This window comes from Canis aureus, chromosome 16, assembly GCF_053574225.1.
Source record: "Canis aureus isolate CA01 chromosome 16, VMU_Caureus_v.1.0, whole genome shotgun sequence".
In the NCBI taxonomy this organism is placed as follows: domain Eukaryota; kingdom Metazoa; phylum Chordata; class Mammalia; order Carnivora; family Canidae; genus Canis; species Canis aureus.
In genome coordinates, this window is record NC_135626.1 from 49478546 (window position 1) to 49493556 (window position 15011).

Sequence of the window (15011 nt, forward strand, 5' to 3'; positions counted from 1 at the left end):
TTTCCCTCCTCAAGGTAAAAAGGAGAAAGAGGAGTGAAGTCAGAGACAGAAAAAAAATCACCTGAGGGGCACTTGGGTGGCTCAATCAGTTGAGCATCTGACTCTTGGTTTCAGTTCAGGTGGTGAGATCAAGCCCCACCTTGGGCTCTGTGCTCAGAAGGAGTCTGCTCAAGAGTCTTTACTCCTCCCTCTTCCTTCTGCTTTGCCCCCTGCTCACATTCTCTCTAAAATAAATAAAATCAAGGGAGGGAGGAAGAAAGGAAGGATAGACGGATGGGCTACAGTAGTAGTTTGCTGGCGAGTTGGGGCAGGAGGTGGTTTTCTCCCGGGCAAATGCACATATCCATGTTCGCCCAATACTCTGCAAATCGTTTCTTCTCTGTAACTGTGGAGTCCCTCTCCTAGGGACCCAGGCTGAAAACCTCCATGGGAAGGCAGTAGCCCACAGCAATGACCCTAGGTTTCCCAATCAGTTATATAGTGTTGGGTGTGGAAGCAAAACTCTGGATTCTTCTTTCATGCTGCTCTGATCATTTTTTGTACTCTCACACAGATGAGCCAATGAAGCACACCCAGAGTTTTGAGCATGGACTTTCAAGTATTTCACTCAGGATTCTTGTCTGATTTAATAGCCTTTATCAGAGACTCTCCAAACTAGATGTTTAAGTCTCTAATTGGAACAAACACTTTTAACAGTCAGTTTCAGGTGAAGTTTACCACTTGCCACATGTGTTTCAACAGTGGTCATATGTACTGGCTCCCCTTGGAAGCACAAACAGTTGGAGTTTGTGCTGTAGACATCCAAAATTATTTGATTATTTCAACAGCAATGACTTCTTGGTATCATCCTTAAACCTCTCCTACTTTTTTAGGTCTTGTTATTGATACAGAAACTTCTCATCAGCCTTTTCTTTAGAACTTTAAGACCAAGTAATCCACCAAGTCCATACCCCATCATGCTTGATCATCACCCAAAATGACCATTGTCTTTCTGGCCATTCATCCTCTCTTGCACTAAACGAAATAGTTTAACATGTGCACAGACATCCTTCTAAATTCCAGCCTCACATTTCCGGGGGGCTTCCTAAATCACTAGGATGCAGCTTAAACTCAGCAGGCCAAAACTGGACTCTTCTTTCCTTCACATCTGCTCCTCTGTCAACCTGTGCTCACCACCAAACATAATGCTTAAGACAAAGATAATAGGACCTCTTCCTTCTTCTTGACTCTCAGAGCCAATAGGTGTTAAGGTCTTAATGATTCTGCCCCCCTCACAGTTAAGCACTTTAGTCCAGGCCTTCTTCATCTTCCTTCTGGGTTAATACAAAAATCGAACTGGCCTTCCTAATTCCACTTTCAACTCTCCCTTCAATCAGTTGCCAATGACCTTTCCAAATTACAAATCTGATTTTGTAACCATTTCTACTTAAAATTCTTCAGTAGATGCCACTTGCCTTCAGAATGCAAACCAAACTCTTTAGCCTGGAATTCTGTGCTCTTCATAAGCTGTCTTTGGTGTGCCCTCTGCTCCCCCAAGCTGGCACCCAGAGCTCAGGCCCAGTAAACCACCTGCTATTCTTCTGAACAAGACCTTCTTGGCCACCCTCTTCCTTCTTCCCTTAATGCCCCCTCATTCTTCAAAAATATGTGGACTGTTTATGCTGGCACTATTTTGGCATTAGATACATATATTATAATTTCTAATCCTCGGGCAACCCAGGTGGCTCAGCGGTTTAGCGCCGCCTTCAGCCCAGGGCCTAATTCTGGAGACCCCGGATTGAGTCCCACGTTGGGCTCCCTGCATGGAGCCTGCTTCTCCCTCCGCCTGTGTCTCTGCCTCTCTCTCTGTCTCTCAGGAATAAATAAATAATTTTTTTTTTAATTTCTAATTCTCCCAACAACCCTATGGGACTTGCAGACTTTCCTGAAGATCACACAGTGGATAAGTAGGTAAAAAGAGACTTCGATCCAAGCCTGCCTGATTTCCAGTGCCTACATTCTTTCCATGAAGTCAAGATGTCTCTCTTTAAAGCTATATTCAGATGTCTACTCCGGTGGGGCCTCCCCTGAATTCTCATGTTGGTTGCTCTTGCATACCCTGCCCAGGCCTTTCTCCACTGGCCTCAGGTAATGTGAGATGCAAGTGCTCATCAGTCCTGTGCTGTGAGCTTCTAGCAGGCAGACTTTGGGCCTTTTAATTATTAAAAAAAAACAAAACCCCAAAACTGTTTACAGATGTTAGAATTTAAATATAAAACTGTGAGTAGACTCCACTCCAGCTCCTTAGAAGTAATCAAAGTTAACTTACTTCTTGTATAACCTTCCAGACTTTTAGGACTATAGAAATATATGTACATATACTCTTTCCTCCAACAGATGGGCTCATATTATGCACACTTACCTGTAATTTTTTTTCCCTTAGACTACATCTTAGACATCTTTCTACACCACTTCATGTAGATAGCTCTCTTTTTTTGTAGAAATAAATCCATGATACTATTTTCACAATTTATATAAATAAATAAAACCTACAGTTCAAAGGTTAGAAAGTCAGAGGTAGGGGAAGAAAAGGCCCAGCTATATGCTGATTAGAAACACCTAAAACATGATGCTGAAAGATTAAAAGTCAAAAAATTCATTGAATAAAATAAGAATACAGTCTCTGTGTGTGTATAAATAAACAAATGGAAGAGGGAAATTTCTGCCTTACAGAATAAAGCCAACTGATAAATATGGAAGGAATAATAGAAGTAGAAAATTATCATTTAGCAACCATCATGGTAATAATAGACCAAAGCAAGAATCATTCATTTTTACTAGAACTAAAGGGAAATTTTTGAGGAGTAAGAGCATATTAACAATCATCTCAAAATCTATTTCCCTGAGAGAATGATCTTATAAGTTACAAAGGGAAAAGTAACTTTCCATCAAAAATACTTGACAGGCACCCCTTTAACCAAGTGAGTTAAATTAGCATCACAATGAATGGGACCCATTGACATCATCTGATGTGAGGGACTAGGAGCACACACATTACTTCTGGAATATTTCTGTCAAAATGCATAACCTGAATATAATCATGAGGAAACATCAGACAAGCCCAAATCTCAAGATACATATTGCAAAATAACTGGACAGACCCTTCAAAAATGTCAAGTTCACAAAAGGCAATGAAAGCCATGAGGCTTTTCTAATTAAAGGTAACTATAGAGATCTAACAACAGGATGCAACCTGTGATCTGGGACTTTCTTTTGCTATAAAACACATGACTGGAACAAATATCAATAACCTTTGAAAATTACAAAATCAGGATGCCTGGGTGGCTCAGCAGTTGAGCATCTGCCTTCAGCTCAGGGCGTGATCCAGTGGTCCAGGATCGAGTCCCGCGTCAGGCTTCTTATGGGGAGCCTGTTTCTCCTTCTGCCTATGTCTCTGCCTCTCTCTCTGTCTCTCATGAATGAATAAATTAAAAGAACTTAAAAAACTACAAAAATCACTACCTTATAACCACTTCTCTTTAAAATACTTCAAAAGACACCTTTTACCTTCAAAATACCAACCAGGTGGGGATCCCTAGGTGGCTCAGTAGTTTAGCTCCTGCCTCCAGCCTGGGGCATTGTTCGGGAGTCCCGGGATTGAGTCCCACATCTGGCTCCCTGCATGGAGCCTGCTTCTCCCTCTGCCTGTGTCTCTGCCTCTCTCTGTGTGTGTCTCTCATGAATAAATAAATAAAATCTTTAAAAAAAAAAACAAAACAACCAGGGGCGCCTGGGTGGCTCAGTTGGTTAGGCATCTGACTCCTGGTTTTGGTTCAGATCATGATCTCATGTTGTGGAGTGGAGCCCCGTGTTGGGCTCTGGGCTCAGTGGGGAGTCTGCTTGAGAGTCTGTCTCCCTCTCCTTTTGCCCTTGCCCTCCTTGTGCCCTATTTCTTTTTTAAAAAGATTTACTTATTTGTGAGAGTGAGCAAGAAAGAGAGCACAGCTGGGAGCTGGGTGGGGGCGGGGAGGGGGGAGAAGAGACTCCCCACTGAGCAGGGAGCCTAATGTGGGGCTCGATCCCAGAATCCTGGGAACATGACCTGAGCCCAAGGCAGATGTTTAACAGACTAAGCCACCCAGGCACCCCCTCTCACTAAATAAATAAAATCTTAAAAAAAACAAAACAAAAAACACCAAACTCCTCAGCATAGAATTCACTCCTCAGAAACTGTCTCATTTGTAAATACCTCTGTATCTCTAAACCATGACTTTCTTGTTAGCATAGCCGTTAATTTCATACAAAACTGGATGTGGAAGCCATAGGAAACTCAAACAGCCTGTGTGCCAGCCTCCCACCATCTGGGACGTCAGAACCAGCAGGGTGCCCTGGTTGCAGAGGAGCTGTATTCTAGATCTCTGAAGGTGGTGCTCAAGTGGTGCTATTTTTAAACCTCCCTCCAGGTGATTAAAATGTGCACTTGGCCCCTGCCAACCTCTTCATTCTCCCATCCTCTGCCCTTAAGCTGTGTGATGACAAACTGTTGTTCTGGAGACCCACAGCCTTGAATCACTGCCCCTGGAGGTTTTGTCCTGTTTTACCCACTCCCCTGGGCCGGCACCTGGCTGCTCTGGGCTCCTGGAGTGCTCTGGCATTGCCACACAGGATGTTTTCCATGGATACATGTTTATCATCTTCAGTAGACCTATCTCCTTGAGGTTGACCAACAAGCAGTGTGGACTGCATTGAACCAGAGTCTCTCAAGTCTGGGAGAAGAGGGCAAGATGTTACTGGGTTGGAAATTCGAGAAAGGCCTTCTGGAGGGCGTGGCCTTTGGGCAGGACCATCAAAGCAGGATGGAATGAGTGGAGACCTACAACTGGGCTTGTAACTACCTAATTTGAGTTCTCTGAACACTTCAAGTGTTTTATTTTGCTTCTCCACTTCTTACCCTACTTTAATTTCAATTTTCTGCATCTTGAGGGTGACTTAAAACATGATCTTGAGAGTCTGAGAACACTGGCTTTGCACCTGTGTGGCCTGGGGCAAATCAATGGACCTCACTGACTTCAGGTTCCTCATCAGAGAACTGGGAATAATGGCACTTCATAGGGTTGCAATAGCATTAAATGGAATATTCTAGATAGAGTCAGCAGAAAACCACTGATGGTGAGGAGTTGGTCGTTCTGAGGTGGGTTGGAGGACTCTTCAAGACATCTGTCATATCCCAAGCACCAAAAACATTATCTGACTCTCTTTAATTAAATGTTTTATTTTGGGATCATTGTAGATGCACATGCAGTGATAAAAAGTAATACAGAGACATCTTGTATTCCCTTTATCCAATTGTAACTTTTTTCTTTTTTTTTTTTTTTTTTTTAAGATTCATTAGTGGGGCACCTGGGTGGCTCAGTTGGTTAAACAGCTGCCTTCAGCCCAGGTCATGATCCCAGGTCCTGGGATCAAGCCCCACCATCAGGCTCTCTGCTCAGCAGGGAACCTGCTTCTCCCTCTGCCTGCCGCTCTGGCTACTTGTGTACTTGTCCTCGCTCATTCACTGTGTTAAATAAAATCTTTAAAAAAAAGAGAGAGAGCGAGAAAGCACAAGCAAGCAAGGCGGGGAGAGAGAGGAAAACTTAAGCAGACTCTGCTCAGCACAGAGCTCAATGTGGTGCTTGATCTCACGACCCTGAGACCATGAACTGAGTTGAAACCAAGAGTCAGACACTCAACCAACTGCACCACCTAGGTGCCCCTCCAACAGTAACTTCTTATACAACTATATATAGCCCAATATCATAACCAAGATATTGACATTGATACAGTCAAGATGCAGAACATTTCCTTTACCACAAGGATCTCCCAGGTTAGCCATTGTACTACTACATTTGCTTCTCTTACCCTTCTCCCTTCCTTAACCCCTGACAACCACCAATCCATTCCTAGAATTTTATCATTGGAAGAATGTCATATAAATGGAATCGTGTAGCTTATAACCTTTGGGGATTGGCTTTATTCAGTCAGGCCTAATCCTCTAGAGAGTCATATAGGAGTTGCTGTGTATATCAATAGTTCATTTCTTTATATTGTTCAACAGTATTTTGGATGCACCACACTTTATTTAACCATTCATGTGTTGAAAGACATCTGGGTTGTTTCCAGTTTTCAGCTATAAAACTGCAATTAACATTTGCGTACAGGGTTTTGTGTGAGCTGAACACATATTTTCATTTTTCTGAAATAAATGTCCAAGAGTGTAATGGCTGAGTTGTAGGGGTGTTACATGTTTAAGAAATTGCCAAACTGATTTCCAGAGAGGGTGCACAATTTTGTTCACACAAGCAATATATAAGTGATTCAGTTTCTATTCTTGTCTGATATTGACACTATTTTGACAGGGAAATAGCATCTCATGGTTTTGATTTGGATTTCCCTAATGGTTAATGATACCAAACATCCTCCCACATGCTTATTTGCCCTCTTTAAGGTCTTCCTGTCTTTTGACCACCCCTTAATAGGATTTTTGCCTATTTTACTGTTGAGTTCTGAGATTTATATATGATAGATACTAGTCCTTTGTCAGATAGGAGGCTTACAAATACTTTCTCTCTAGAAAGGTGTCCAGTTTGTTTTTTTTTTAATCCTCTTAAACCTTTTGCAGAGCAAAATCTGATGAGGTCTAATTTATCAATTTTTCCTTTTATGAACCCCCTGCCTAGCCCTACATCTCAAAGGTTCTTTTCTTTCTAAAAATCTTATAGTTTTACATTTCATATAGAAGTTTGTGACTGAGTTAATTTTTGTATAGTGTGAGATTTAGGTCAAGGTTTTGTTTTTCCCCCACCAATAGATGTCCAATTACTCTAGTACCATCTCTTGAAAAGGCTTTCCTCCATTGGATTGCTTTTACATCTTTGTCAAAAATCAGTTGGGCACATTTGTGTGGGTCCATTTTCTAGATTTTTTTTCTATTCCTTTGATGTGTCTAATGTGTATCTTTGCCAATACTATGCAATCTTACTACACCCTTATAGTAAGTCTTGAAATCAGGTAGACTGTTTACTCATTTTTCAAAATTGTTTTAGCTTTTTTATTTTCCACATGCATTTTAGAATAGCTTTGACTATATCTATTAAAAAATCTTCCTGGGATTTTAGTAAGAATTACATTAAACCTTTATATTCATTTGAGGAAAATAGACATTTTTACTATGCTGAGACTTCAATCCATGAACATCAACTATCTCTCCATTTATTTAGATCTTCTTTGGTAGCTTTCATCATGCTGTATAGTTTACAACATACAAGTCCTATATTTGTCTTGTTAGATTTATACTAGGCTCTTAATAGTATCGTTTTTAGTATCCATGTGTTCATTGCTACTATATAAGATCTACATGCAAAAATCTGTTATATCACACATCCTGTTGAACTCACTTATTAGTTTCACATGGCTTTTTGTTTCTTGGTTTTTCCTTTTGCAACTTGAGATTTTCTATGTGGACAATCTGTCATCTGCAAATAGAGATTTTTATTCTTTCCTTCCCAATTTCCATACTTTTTCTTTCCTTCCTGCACTGGCTAGACCTTCCACCCCTATGTTCATTAAGAATGGTAACAGTGGACACCCATGGCTTGTTCCCTTTTTCAGTTTTATTTTTTAAGTAATCTCTAAGCCAAATAGGGTGCTTGAACTTAGGATCCTGAGATCAAGAGTCACATGTTCCACCAACTGAGCCAGCCAGGTGCCCTGCCTTTTCCTAATCTTAAAGGGAAATTTCAGTCTTTTACCATTTAACTAGAGTATTAGTGTTGTGGATTTTTTTGTGGGTGCTGAAAGGCACAGGATAGACATTCCCATTCCAAAAGGGAGAAAGAGGGATCCCTGGGTGGCGCAGCGGTTTAGCGCCTGCCTTTGGCCCAGGGCGTGATCCTGGAGACCCGGGATCGAATCCCACGTCGGGCTCCTGGTGCATGGAGCCTGCTTCTCCCTCTCCCTCTGCCTATGTCTCTGCCTCTCTCTCTCTCTCTCTCTCTCTCTGTGACTATCATAAATAAATAAAAATTAAAAAAAAAAAGGGAGAAAGAGGAAAGAAGGATGGGGTGACAGATCTCAAGCAAAACCCAAAAATACCAAAGCAAATTCCACTAGATCTAAGGCTTGAGAATGAATGATCCTCTTTGGTTTGATGCTCTGCCTTCTGAACCCACTGGGACAGCAGTCCCACCTGATGGAGCCAGGCAGGAATCATGCCCCCAAGGATTCAGGGGTCCAATCCCCCTAGCTGAATTCAGTCAGACCATGTGGCCTATTGAAACCCAGATGGTAGCCTGGATGGCTAAATTGCCTGGATGGCTAAATTGCCTTCAGGGTTCTTTTTCCCTCCACTCCCCCCCACCCCTTTTTTTTTTAAAAGCACCTGTTTGCAGCTGAATAGCTCTCTGGTCCAGTCCTATAGGAACTAAGAAATCTGACAGCTTTCCTTCATTTCATCTCATTTTTAAATGTTCCCTTTGATTCACATTGGCAGTGTCATTGCTGATAATCCCATTTCTTTCCCTGCCTTCTGTTGAAATGGTGGATTCACACCCAAATCTCTTTATCAAATGGTTGTTCAGCCACATTCTTAGTGTTCTCTTTGGAACAACATTTCTCATGTTTTGCAATGTGGATAGGCTAAGAACTTTCCAAATCTTCAAGGTGTGGTTCCTTTTTGCTTAAGAATTCCTCCTTCCGGATCCCTGGGTGGCTCAGCGGTTTGGCGCCTGCCTTTGGCCCAGGGCATGATCCTGGAACCCCGGGATCGAGTCCCGCGTTGGGCTCCCGGCATGGAGCCTGCTTCTCCTTCCACCTGTGTCTCTGCCTCTCTCTATGTCTATCATGAATAAATAAATAAAATCTTAAAAAGAAAAAGAAAAAGAATTCCTCCTTCAGTTCATCTTTCCTCTTTCACATTTTACTTTGAGTAAAATTAAGGAGGAACCAAGTTTCTCCATTGACACTTTTTGTACAAAATGTCCTCACAGCTAAGTATCTGTATCATTTACACATTCTGCCTTCCCCACGCATGACACTAGAACATAGTTCAGCCAAGTTCTCTGCTATGTTACAGCAAGGATCATCTTTCCTTCAGTGTCAAGATAGCTGCTCCTCATTTCTGAGATCTCACCAGAATCACTTACATTTTTATTTCTAGCATGCATCTCAAAACTCTTCCAGCTTCTACTCATTACCCAAAGTCACAACTTCCTACTTCTCAGTACCAAAATCTTAGTCTGCTTGGGCTGCTTTAACAAAATGCACAGCATAGATTGGGTGACTTAAGCAACATTTTTCTCACAGTTCTCAAGACTGAAAGTTCAAGGTCAATGTGCAACAGGGTCCATGCCTAGTGAGGGCTTTCTCTTTGGTTGCTGATGGCCACCTCTTGCTGTGTCCTCATAAGGCAGAGAGAGCCTCTCTCACATTTTTTGTTCTTATAAGCCACAACTCCCATTATGAGAGCCTCACTTTCATGACCATATCTAACTCAAATTACCTCCCAAAGGCCTTATCTTCAAAGATTATCACATTGGTGTTAGAGGTTCAGTATATGAATTTGAGGGACACACAACTCAGTCCATAGCATTATCTAGAAGTTTGGTCTTGCTGAGTGCACCTTTCCCAATCCTTTGGCTAGAGACAGTAGGCTTTTATTAGGGTGTTTTTTGTCTACTTCTGTTGGCATTTCAAGGTTGCTGGCTTCTTCAGTTTCAAGTACGGGATGTAAGAGGCAAAAAGAAAACTCAAGGAACTTGCTGCCTTATTGTTCCTCAAGTCCTAACGTCCTTAACCATTCTGCCTTTTCTCTACCTTTCAGAGTCTTCTTATGTTTTCTGTCATGTCTGGCACTCTCACTGTAAGTTACATGGCAAAAATGCTTGTGGCAAAGATACTAACTGTAAGGCAATTTTGTCGGAAAAGAAAAAAAAGTTGATCGTTTGATTTGGCAGTTCAGTTTCAGCAACTGCTGGAGAGTGTGCTTTCCTTTCTCCATTGATGCAGTACTCTCATCTTTCTATTATATAAATCTTAGCCCTTATAACAGTCTTACAGTGGGCACAGAGGTTTGAATCAACATTTGCCATAGAACTTTGAAATAGCTATCAACAGACATGTGAATATACACCAGGAACAAACAACCCTGTGGAAGGCTTTCAAAAATGCAACACAAAGCTCAGTTAAAAATGTGCATCCTAGTATTTGGAAATGGATGCCTCTCCTAAAAAAAGAAAACATGCAATGCCAAATGAGATAAATCAACAAGAGGGAAAAAAACAGTATTATACTGTTTTGTGGTTTTGGTTTTTTCTTTCTTTTTTTTTTTTTTTTTTTTTTTGAATGAAATACTTCTAAGACAGGAGTTTTGGTACAATCCACCAAATCAGTTATTTGCATAGTATTGCCATGGATCTCTCTACACTGTAAATGTATTCAAATATTCTGTATTTCACAATAAAGTCTTCTAATCTTGTTCTTCATTTCTCATGTTTAATTAGGTCCTTTTTTTTAATGGATGCCCTCTTATTTTTCATGATTTTATCTCTTATGGCAAAATTGCCTTATGGCAAATTAGTTAAGCAGTGAAATGTTTGCAGTGAAACTACCTAGAACTTATTTCATACATAATGTCTACAATTTTTAGTTGTACTTAGTGTAAGGAATAGGAAAAAGTTTATCTACCCTCCTGCTACTTATTTTTTTTAAAGACTGTTGGAGGGCTATGCCATAAATTACTGATGAACATTTAGATTGTTAATAGATATAATTTTTTTCCTACTAAAAACAATGCTGCAATAAACAAGAGAGTCAATTGTTTGGGTATTTGCTTGTTTTCCATTTCTGTATCACCAGGGCTCAGCAGTGCCAAGCTAATAAACGTTTACTGAATGAATAAATGCATCATGACTAACATGCTATTTCCTTCTTTACCTAGTGTGCACTTAATTGCTCCAAAGACTCTCACCACATCAAGAGCAGACTTAAAACCTCAACAGTAAGAACTGATATTGACTAAAAATTAGATTAATTGATATAGACCTGAGATATGCCTTCTCCATCAGTATTTGCATTTTATGGTGGAAAGAATTTAGCCTTCCAGGTAAGGGTGCAAATAGGATTAGAAGAAATTTATCAAAATCCCAGGGTTAACTCAGATTATGGGTAGTTTAAAATTTCTTAGTGTCCTAAGTTTTTTACAAATATCCATGTTCTATCTGAAAAGAACAAAACAAAAATCATTCTAAGGGTAGACAAAGAGTTTTTAATACTCAGTGACCTAAAGCTGTGGTCATGGGGGTGGGGCAGAGAGGGGGAGTCTAGAGTCTCCATAAAAAAACATCATGCTGTCTGTCAATTAACTGGTATCCTCGCCCTGCATTAATTTGGAAATAAGTGAAAGCATAAGTGGGATGTGTCACTTCATAAAAACATTGTGACAGGCCTGCGGGTAAACTGCATAGAAGTTGCACAAAGCTGTACTCATCACTGGTCAGACGAGTAAGCTACATGGGTGGCAGGCTAATGATAACAGAAGCTGACATTTACTGAGCCCATACTTCACATAAGGTACTGTTCTGGATGCTTACCATGGAGCATTGTCCTCCTAATGCTTTTACAGATGAGAAGATAGAGGCAGAACTGCCTCATGTGATTACCCTCCGTCACACAGTAGCAAGCAAAGGAGCTAGAACATAAAGCACAGGAAGTGTGCTCCAGAACCCAAACTTTTATTTATTTTTTTTTAAGATTTTATTTATTCATGTGAGACAGAGAGAGAGAGAGAGAGAAAGAGAGAGAGTCAGAGACACAGGCAGAGAGAGAAGCAGGCTCCATGCAGGGAGCCTGATGTGGGACTCGATCCTGGGACTCCAGGATCACACCCTGAGCCAAAGGCAGATGCTCAACCACTGAGCCACCCAGGTGTCCCCAGAACCCAAACTTTTAATTTTAAGGACGTCAAAAAAGGCCTCCTCCTACTCTAAAAATCTTCCAGCTGTTTGATAGGTCATGCTTGTCAAAGCAGTCTTGAGGGGTTTCCGTATGGAGAGAAGATGCAACTAATCTTGCCCATGGGAATTCTGTGGGGGCAAGTACATCCCTGTGACATTTCCCTGGTGCCTTGCCACTGATTTTTCATTCCCCCTACCTCTGGGACACCCCATGATTTGCTCTCATTTTGAACTTTTTTAAGATTTTATTTTTTAAGTACTCTGTATACCCAACATGGGGCTTGAGCTCCCAAGCCCAAGATCATGAATCACATGCTCTACTAACTGAGCCAGCCAGGTACCCCTCATCTTGAGCTTTTGACCATTACTAGACCTTTACCTTTAGAATGGGTCCTGGCCACTTTACCAGTTGTGTGTCACACCTTTTATGGTCCTATCTTTCAGTTCTGTTCTAGTTGCTTCTCATTTTCATTTATATTTTTAGTCCCTGTTCTAGGAACTGACAATACTAGAGATTTATCTGCTTTAGTCCCTGTCTAAACTTAGTATTCCTATTGAGGTACAGTAAGACTGATTAGTATTTTCTCCAGTAAATGCACATGAAGGCATACTTTCCTGGGCCAGAAAGTAAGAATAGACTATGAAATTATTAAAAATGGAGGTGATGAGGGCAGCCCTGGTGGCTTAGCAGTTTAGCGCCACCTTCAGCCCAGGGTGTGATCTTGGAGACTGGGGATCAAGTCCCACGTCAGACTCCCTGGATGGAGCCTGCTTCTCCCTCTGCCTGTGTTTCTGCCTCTCTCTCTCTCTCTCTCTCTCTCTCTGTAGCTCTCATGAATAAATAATTAAAATCTTAAAAAAAAAAAATGGAGGTGATGAGGCACCTGGGTGGCACAGTTGGCTAGGTATCTGACTCTTGGTTTTGGCTCAGGTCCTGATCTGACGGTCATGAGATCAAGCCCCACATCAGGCTCCAAGCTCAGTGAAGGGTCTGCTTTGAGTTTCTCTCTCTCTCTCTCTCTCTCTCTCGCTCGCTCTCGCTCTCCCCCCCCCCACACACACTTTCTAATAATAAAACTTTTTTTAAAAAATGGAGGGGATGACATTTGGTGATGATGGGTGACTTTTGGTTATGTGAGGGATATCCATGAGGTTCCAGACCCTTCACATATCATCTATAATCACAGCTTTGGCTATGATATCAGTTCCCTTATACAGATGGAGAACACAAGGTTTGGAGAAATTATGTCAGATTACACAGCCAAGATTAAAATTCAAATCTGTCTGGTTTGCAAAGCTAGAGTTCTTTCCCAATTTCTATGCTGATTGGACATTGTTGGAGGAGTAAAAAAGTTGGGGGCTCCACATATTGTCTATATATACAAATATACTATAAGCCCATTACTGGGCATCATCTACCAATTTTTGGCTATTAGGAGACATTGGTTCACAAACTTTAGTTGTTTTCGGTTTTTTGTTTGTTTTATACACACAGGTATGATGCATTTCTTAGAAAATATTGTGCCAAGAATCACTGGGGGGGAAAACGTCTACACAAAATTGGTTTTGACTCTGCCCAAGAATTAGAACAGTGACTTCAGTGCGTAATATTTCTTTGGTGCCTTCTAAATCCTTTTTGCAGAAAACTAAGTTAACATTTCACATTTGGAAAACTCCTAATTTCCAATTCCATTTGGTCTTTCTGAGGCTTGAACTAAATTGTAGGAGTTGTACTGGTTTGCTTTAGGGCAGTGGTTCTCAAAGTGTGGTCTGTGGGCCCCAGGGATCTGAGGCCTTTCTGGGGGTGTCCACAATATTATCTTTAAAATACTACTAAAATATTATTTGCCTTTTCTCTGTGTTGAAATTTGCACTGATATTACACAACAATGCTGGGCAAAACTGCTGCTGCTGTAGCATAAATCAGGGCAGTGGCACGAAACCATACTAGTATAAAAGGCCCATTGATTTAAGAGAATGGAAAGACAGGCCACAGACTGGGAGAAAATATTTACATAACACATATCTGACAAAGGACTAGTATCTAAAATATACAAAGAACTTTAAAAACTCAACAATAATAAACAACACAATTTAAAAATGGGCAAAAGATCTCAATAGAGACACCTCACCAAAGAAGATACACAAAGAAGAAAATAAGCATTGGAAGGATCCCTGCCTGGCTCAGTCAGAAGAGCATGGGACTGTTGATCTCAGGGTCATGAGTTCAAGCCCCACGTTAGGTATAGAGATTACTTAAATAAAAGCTAAAAAAAATAAAAAATAAAAAAAATAAAAGAACCACAGCATTGGAAAGATGCTCAACATCATAGGTCGGTCATTAGGGAACTGCAAATTACAAGAATCGGGTACTACTATATATTAAAATGGCTAATTTTTTTTAAAACCTACTGTCAAATGCTGGTGAAGATGTACAACAGTAGTAACTATTCATTACTGGTGGGACTGTAAAATGGTAAAGCCCGTTTGGAAGATAGTCTGGTAGTCTCTTACAAAGCTGAATATAGTCTTACTAGGGGATCCAGCAATCATACTCTTTGGTATTTATCCAAATGAGGTGAAAACGTATGTCCACACACAAACCTGCACACAAGTGTTTATAGTGGCTTTATTCATAATTTCCAAAAGCTGAAAGCAACCAAAATGTCCTCAAAAGGGAAGTAAATTGCTATATACTCAGTGGAATATTATCCAGCTATAAAGAGAAAAGAGCTATCAAGCCATGAAATGACATAAAGGAACATTAAAGGCATATTGCTTAAAGACTCCAGTCTGAAAAGGGTATATACTGGATGATTCTAACTATAGGATAGTCTGGAAAAGGCAAAACTATAGAGATGGTAAAAAGATCAATGGTTACCAGAGGTTCAGAGGAAATGGAGAAGGGGTGAATAGGTTGAGCACAACGATTTTTAGGGCAGTGAAACTCTTCTGGATGATACTGTAATGGTGGATGCAGGACATGCATTTGTCAAAATCCACAGAACTGTATATACATCATGAAGAGTGAATCCTATTTTT